General features: G+C 35.8%; 1 non-coding gene across 1 annotated transcript; it reads left to right on the top strand.

Moving 5' to 3' along the window:
• Window positions 1-6,363: 6,363 nt before the first annotated feature.
• Window positions 6,364-6,435, top strand: TRNAC-GCA (transfer RNA cysteine (anticodon GCA)). Its single transcript has one exon. It is a non-coding gene; the product is annotated as a tRNA-Cys (tRNA).
• The last annotated feature ends 336 nt before the right edge of the window (window positions 6,436-6,771 follow it).

The following is a 6,771-nucleotide window of genomic DNA, read 5'->3' as shown; positions in this document are numbered from 1 at the left end:
AGGAGACCTAATGGACCTACAGATCAGAAGCTCCAACGATGCGAGATTAATCAGTCAAACTCATTAACCGAGTTAATCAACATTCATTAGTTGTGGGTCACTCCACTAAAGATCCGTAGCTGCACTCTTTTCACTGCAAAATATTTTTGTGTCCACAGATATACAACCATTAATGGCAAGTCTATCCTTCACGGGTGCTCGTAAGTCAAGCTGGGTCAAATTACCGTTTTACCCCAGAGTTACATCTTACTCCTTAAATACCAATGCTCCTCTAATGAACAATCTGGTTATGGTCAGACCAATAACCAGAAGTCCCTCTCCGGCCAGTGAGAGTGTGGGGCCCCTTGTTCAAGTTCCGGAGTCAGCATTTAAGAGAACACTCATCTACTCCCTAAAGTTGAGGAGGAGTGAATATCATCTTTTGAAGTTATATTCCCAGTTCCTCACTCAGTCTCGTCCCCAAAATGGAGGAATGTTGAGGTGGCGACTCAGGTCACTCTCACCCATACAGATCAAAGAACGACTCTTCACGGACAGGAGTCCATAACTCACTCAAGATTGAGAATGAGTTGCCTCGTCACATATTAAATAGCAATCTGTTAGTCAACAACATTACATCTAAAGATTGGCTATTTCGCGGTCCGGTCTTATACAAACTCATTGTATAGGATACCCCCACTTGCATGTCTCCACACGACCAACCTGGATCGGGTCGCCTGTAACATTTACAAAGCGGGTCGAATTCATAGTATTGTCAGGATAAGGTACCCAGTCTTATCCATATACTATAGACCTTTTAGGTTATTCCTGGGACATTATCCACTTGTATATCGAGGGTATATCAAATATATACCCAGTATATATACTGTCCCAGTTGCATGAAAATAACCTTCTATGTTTAGTTTATAGACTTTAGACAATGTAATGCTATGAATTCAACAACAAATTGATTTAATATAACTTTATTGAATATAAATTTGCTTTTACATAAATACAAACTACGAGTTTAGGGCAACACACCCAACACTCTTGACACACATGAATGTATTAGCTGTTTGAAGGGCAAGATGACAAAATTGTCTTTTCCACTTTCTCAATTTGTTACTACTACACCTTTGGCTTTAGTCCATAGCGATGTTTGGGGTCCATCTCCTCACCCCTCTTTTATTGGATACAAATATTATGTTAATTTTGTTGATGATTCAGCAAATATACTTGGATATTTCATTTTGTTTTTAAGTCCGATGTTCACAATGTTGTTAAAACTTTTGTGCCTTTCATTAAGAATATGTTGTCCTCTAAATTGAAAATATTTCGTTCGGATGGTGGGGTGAATTTGTTAACAAGCATGTCAGTGATTTTCTCTCCTCCAAAGGTGTACTTCACCATAAATCTTGTCCTTACACACCTGAACAAAATGGTGTTGCTGAGTGCAAACATCGACATATAGTAAAGACAGCATTATCTTCGCTTTATCATGCTTTGGTTCCTCTTGAATTTTGGTATCATGCATTCGCTACTGCTGTCTTCTTGATTAATCGACTACCTTCTAGCTCTCTTGGATTTACTTCTCCATTTCAGAGGTTGTTTGATTATGATCCTGACTTGTTTCACTTGAAAGTATTTGGTTGTGCTTACTACCCTTCTATGAAACCTTATAATTCTAATAAACTCCAACCTAAGACTGTTCAGCATGTTTTCATGGAGTACACACTGGATTATAAACGTTATATTTGTTATAATATTTCTACTTATAAGATGATTGTTTTTCGTCATGTTATTTTTCATGAGAATGTGTTCCCCTTTGCTGCGTGGACAACTCATTGCTACGATGCTGGTTCACTTTTGTCTACCTCTAAATTCTTATCTCGCGGATCTTCACCGGCTTCTTCTAATTGAAGGGATCGGATCCCGTAGCGGAAGCGCGCGAACACGTGTGCTTCGATCTTGTTTTAGAATTACAACAAAGAAAAGACATAAGCATGAGTAAGAAGGAACTTAGTGATATTTATCTTTGAAGACACCTCTTCAATGTAGACATCAACGCCACCACAAAGTCTTCATCGCTATCCTCTGGATATTAAGAACTCAGTTTGTGGGAATCGTCTTATAATTGAAAAGGAAATTGAGAAATAGAGAAATAGAGAAAGATTTTCTTGTTAGAGTTTCGGAAACTCTATCAACCGACGTACGGGTGATCGAAAAGAAATGGGAGAACCTCCCTTTTATAGGGAAGGAAGAGTGAGGGGGAAGTCGCCACTTCCCCACTTACTTCCCCAGGTGGGAAGTGGGAAAACCTCCACTTTCCACCATTAAGGGTAGAAAGTGGGAGGTCTTCCTCCCATTTTTTCTCTTTTTTTTCTCTTTTTTTATCTTTTTATTTTTTATTTTTATTTTAATTAAAACAATTTTAATTAAATCTAATTTAATTAAATACAAAAAATAATTATTAATTAAATTAAATTAAATCTTAATTTAACCAAATTAATATATCACATTAATTTAATTAAATCATATTTAATTAAATTAAACTTAAATTAACCAACTATATTAGAATCACATCCTAATATTTATCTCTCTCATAATTTTGAATACAATTCAAAATTAACTTTATATTATAATGCATCGACATACATTACATTAATTGCATCTCATAAAATTAACTTAATTCCCTTAAACTAATTTGAACAATTCAAATTCTTTTCAAAACTAACTCTTCTTAACTATCTTTTACGAGCTAGCAAGGGGACCTAATAGATCTACAGATTGGAAGCTCCAACGATACGATATTAATTGATTAAACTCATTAACCATATTAATCAACATTCGTTAACTGTCGGTCACTCCACTAAAGCCCCACAGTTGCACACTTCTCACTGTAAAATATTTCGCGTCTATGGATTTTGACCATTAATGGTAAGTACATCCTTCACGAGTGTTCGTAACCACAGTTGGGTCAAATTACCGTTTTACCTCTACGTGCCATCTTATGCCTTAAGTACCACTGATCCTCTAATGAACAACCCGATTATGGTCCAACCAATAACCGGAAGTCTCTCTCCGACCAGTGAGAGGGTGGGAGTCCCGGAGTTAGCACTTAAGAGAACACTCATCTACTTACCCTAAAGTCGGAAATAAGTGAATTTCATCTTTTATAGTTATGTTCTCAGCTTCTCACTTAGTCTCGCCCCCAAAATGGTAGGCATATTGAGTCGGCGACTCGGGCCACTCTCACCCATACAAATCAAAGGATGAGTCCTAACAGGCATGAGTCCATAACTCACTCAAGATTGAGATTGAGTTACCTGGTCATCCTATTGAAATATTAATCTATTAACTAACAGTGTTACAACTAAAGATTAATTATTTCGCGGTCCGATCTTATACAAACTCATTGTATAAGATACCCACACTCGCATGTCTCCACACGAACGACCTAGATCAAGTCATTTGTAACTATTACAAAGTGGGTCGTATCCATAGTGTTACCAGGATAAAGTACCCAACCTTATCCATATACTATAAACCATTTAGGTTACAACTGAAACATTATCCACCTGTATATCGAATATATACTATATATATGCACTGTATATTAAATATATACTGTATATCTGTTATATACTGTTCCAGTTACATGACATAACCTCGGATGTTAATTTATTAGATTTGGATTAATGCAATTCTATCAATAACAACTTTATTGAATGAATATTTGTTTTACGTTTACTGACCACGAGTTTAGGGCATAAAACTCAACACTAATGGTATGAATGTTGGTCTTAATCAAAATACTACTCCATTATGCAACTCTGATAGTTATGTTGCAAATCAAAATTCTAAGGCTGGTGTATTTCCTCCGCATCAATCTGTTTATGTTGATTTAGATCAGAATATTGCCTCTGATTTTTGTGTTGCTGCCACTTTGGATGTTAATACCTCTAATCATGCACTTTGGATTAGAATAACATGTTTGTTGCTACTAAGAACATCCATCCTATGCAAACTCGTTCCAAATAAGGAATATTCAAAAGGAGGGCATTTAGAGCTACTATTATTACTCCATCTTTTGTGACTGAGCCTACCTCCTACATTGCTGCCTCATAAATTCCAGAGTGGCGTCATGCCTTGTTGGATAAGTTTCATGCACTACAAGCTCAAGGTACTATGAACGTTGTCAGTTGTAACTAGGCCTTTCGTGTTAAATATAATCCTAATGGTTTTGTTTCTCACCATAAGGCTCGTTTAGTAGCCAAGAGTTTTAATCAATTGGAATGGGTGGGTTTTGATGAAATGTTCAGCCCTGTTATTAAGAAAACTACGATTCATGTTATACTTGCCTTGGCTGCTCATTTTCATAGGGATTTGCATCAATATGATGTTAGAAATGTCTTTACATGTTTTTCTTAAAGATGATGTTTCTATGATTCATCATCCTGGTTTTAAGGATTCTTCCATTCCTAACTATGTGTGCAAGTTGCATAAGTCTTTGTATGGTCTGAAGCAGGCACCTCGAGCGTGGTTTGAACGTTTTACCTCTTATCTTATTACTCTTGGCCTTGTTGCCTTGCTTGCTAACTCCCCATTGTTTGTTCGAGCAGTTTGAGGTTCATTTACCTATTTACTACTGTATATGGACAATATTATTATAACTAGTATCGATTCTTCATATATTAGTGAGCTGAAAACTGCTTTGGGTATAGAGTTTCAAATTTCTGTTCTTGGCTCTCTATGTTATTTTCTTAGTCTTGAGATATGTCGGCAATCTACATGAATTTTTGTTAATTAGGTCAAGTATCTTCATGAACTTTGGAATAAAACAGGGATGCTCAATGCTAAACCATGTGATACTCTGGTTTCTCTTTCTTGTGATTTCTACACTGTTGCTTCTTCCTTTTCTGATCGTCTCTTGTATTGCCAAACTGTTGGAGCTTTTCAGTACCTAACTTTTACACCTCTTGAATTTTATTTGCTGTCAACAGAGTGAGTCAGTTCATGCATTGTCCCTCTACTATTCATTACTCAATAATCAAACAGATTCTTCGTTACCTTGGTGGTACTTCTCATCTTGGCATATTATTTTTGGGGCATTCTTTGGACCTTCATATTTATTGTGATGCTGATTGGGTTGATGATTCTTTTGATCGTCGTTCAACATCTAGCTTTGTAATTTTTCTTGGGAACTCTTCTGTAGCATGGTCTGTCAAGAGGCAAACTACCGTCTCTAGCTCATCTACTGAGGTCGAGTATTGGTCACTTGCTACTTCTGCTGTAGAGTTATATTGACTTTGTCAGTTGTTATGTGATTTGCATATTTTTCTATCAAATCCTCCGGTTGTTTTGTGTGATAACATCTCAGCTTTATCCTTGTCGAAAAATCCGATTTTTCATGCTCATACGAAACACATTGAAATTGATTACCACTTTGTTCGTGAAAAAGTAGTTCCAGGCAATTTGAATGTTCGATTTATTCCTTTTGCAAAACAACCTGCTGATTTATTCATTAAACTCCTCTCTAGCTCTCAGTTTTAAAATTTGTGTTTCAAACTTACGTCTTCTTTCCTGTCATAAGTTTAAGGGGGGCATATTAGTGAAGCTATAATTCTGTGAGTTAGTTGCTGATTAGTTGAGGCTGGTTTATTAATTAGATGGTTGCTATAGTCAAGATTGTGTATAAATAGTTTATCATTCTAATTGAATGAACATAAGTTGGAGAATTATTTATATATTTCCTCTTCTCTTTTATGGCCATCATGGCCATGCTTCCTCTCAAAGGGTCGTATAACCACCTTCACGGTTGGGGCGCCCGCACCTTGGCAGCACCATGTCGCACCACCGTAGCCCTTTGTCAGCTTATTGGTGACCATGCACACGAACTTCCTCTCCAAGTTTACTTGGAGAGGTGATCAAGGGACCCATATAAATATAGGGGTTGCAAATGGGAGAGATAATTTTCACCTTCCTCTTAGTACTACTCTCACCAAATATAAGTCTTTCTCTTTATTTTTATTAGTTATGATACTAACTTAAGCATTAGAGTGCATGTTGGCACATCGTCGTATTAGCTCACCCTTTTTTTCCTATCATCTTTGATCTAGTTGTACGAGCCGAGATTTCGTCTTTCCACTATTCACAATCCAGCGACTCAAATTTGGATCGCCCGGTTCGATCGACCTCACTAAATTACGTAAGAACAAATTTACTTATTATTACTAATCCATATGCCAAGTCAGCCAATCTTTATTTTTCGTACTAATATTTATTTGCTTATCTACAAATATATAAAATATTTTTTATTAGTCTACTATTACTTTTTATAAATATGTCAAATTATTTAGTACTTTATAAAAATTGTCCACCAAGGGGTTCATAGCTCAGTGGTAGAGCATTTGACTGCAGATCAAGAGGTCACCGGTTCGAACCCGGTTGGGCCCTTTATTCCAACATTTATAATTTTTCGAATCTGTCACCCGCCATTCCATTTCTTTTTTTATTCTTCATAATCATATATTTTTTTATATTTGTAAATTTATTATTGTTTAATTTTCCGGTGGTTCTTGTTTTAATTCTCTAGCGTATATTTTTTCCTACGTTCTTTTTCTTACGTTTTGTTTTCCAACGTCTTTTTTTTCAATAGTATGATAAACATATACTCCTCCTAAAGGTTTATATAATATATACTTTTTGTTAATTTATACTAAACTATTAGATTATATAATATATTCCAACGATACTTACATAATAGATTATTTATTTTAATATTCTAATACG

This window comes from Momordica charantia, unplaced genomic scaffold (genome assembly GCF_013281855.1).
Source record: "Momordica charantia cultivar OHB3-1 unplaced genomic scaffold, Mcharantia_2.0 BLBB01000025.1, whole genome shotgun sequence".
Taxonomy (NCBI): Eukaryota; Viridiplantae; Streptophyta; class Magnoliopsida; order Cucurbitales; family Cucurbitaceae; genus Momordica; species Momordica charantia.
This window is presented reverse-complemented; position numbering and strand designations above follow the sequence as displayed.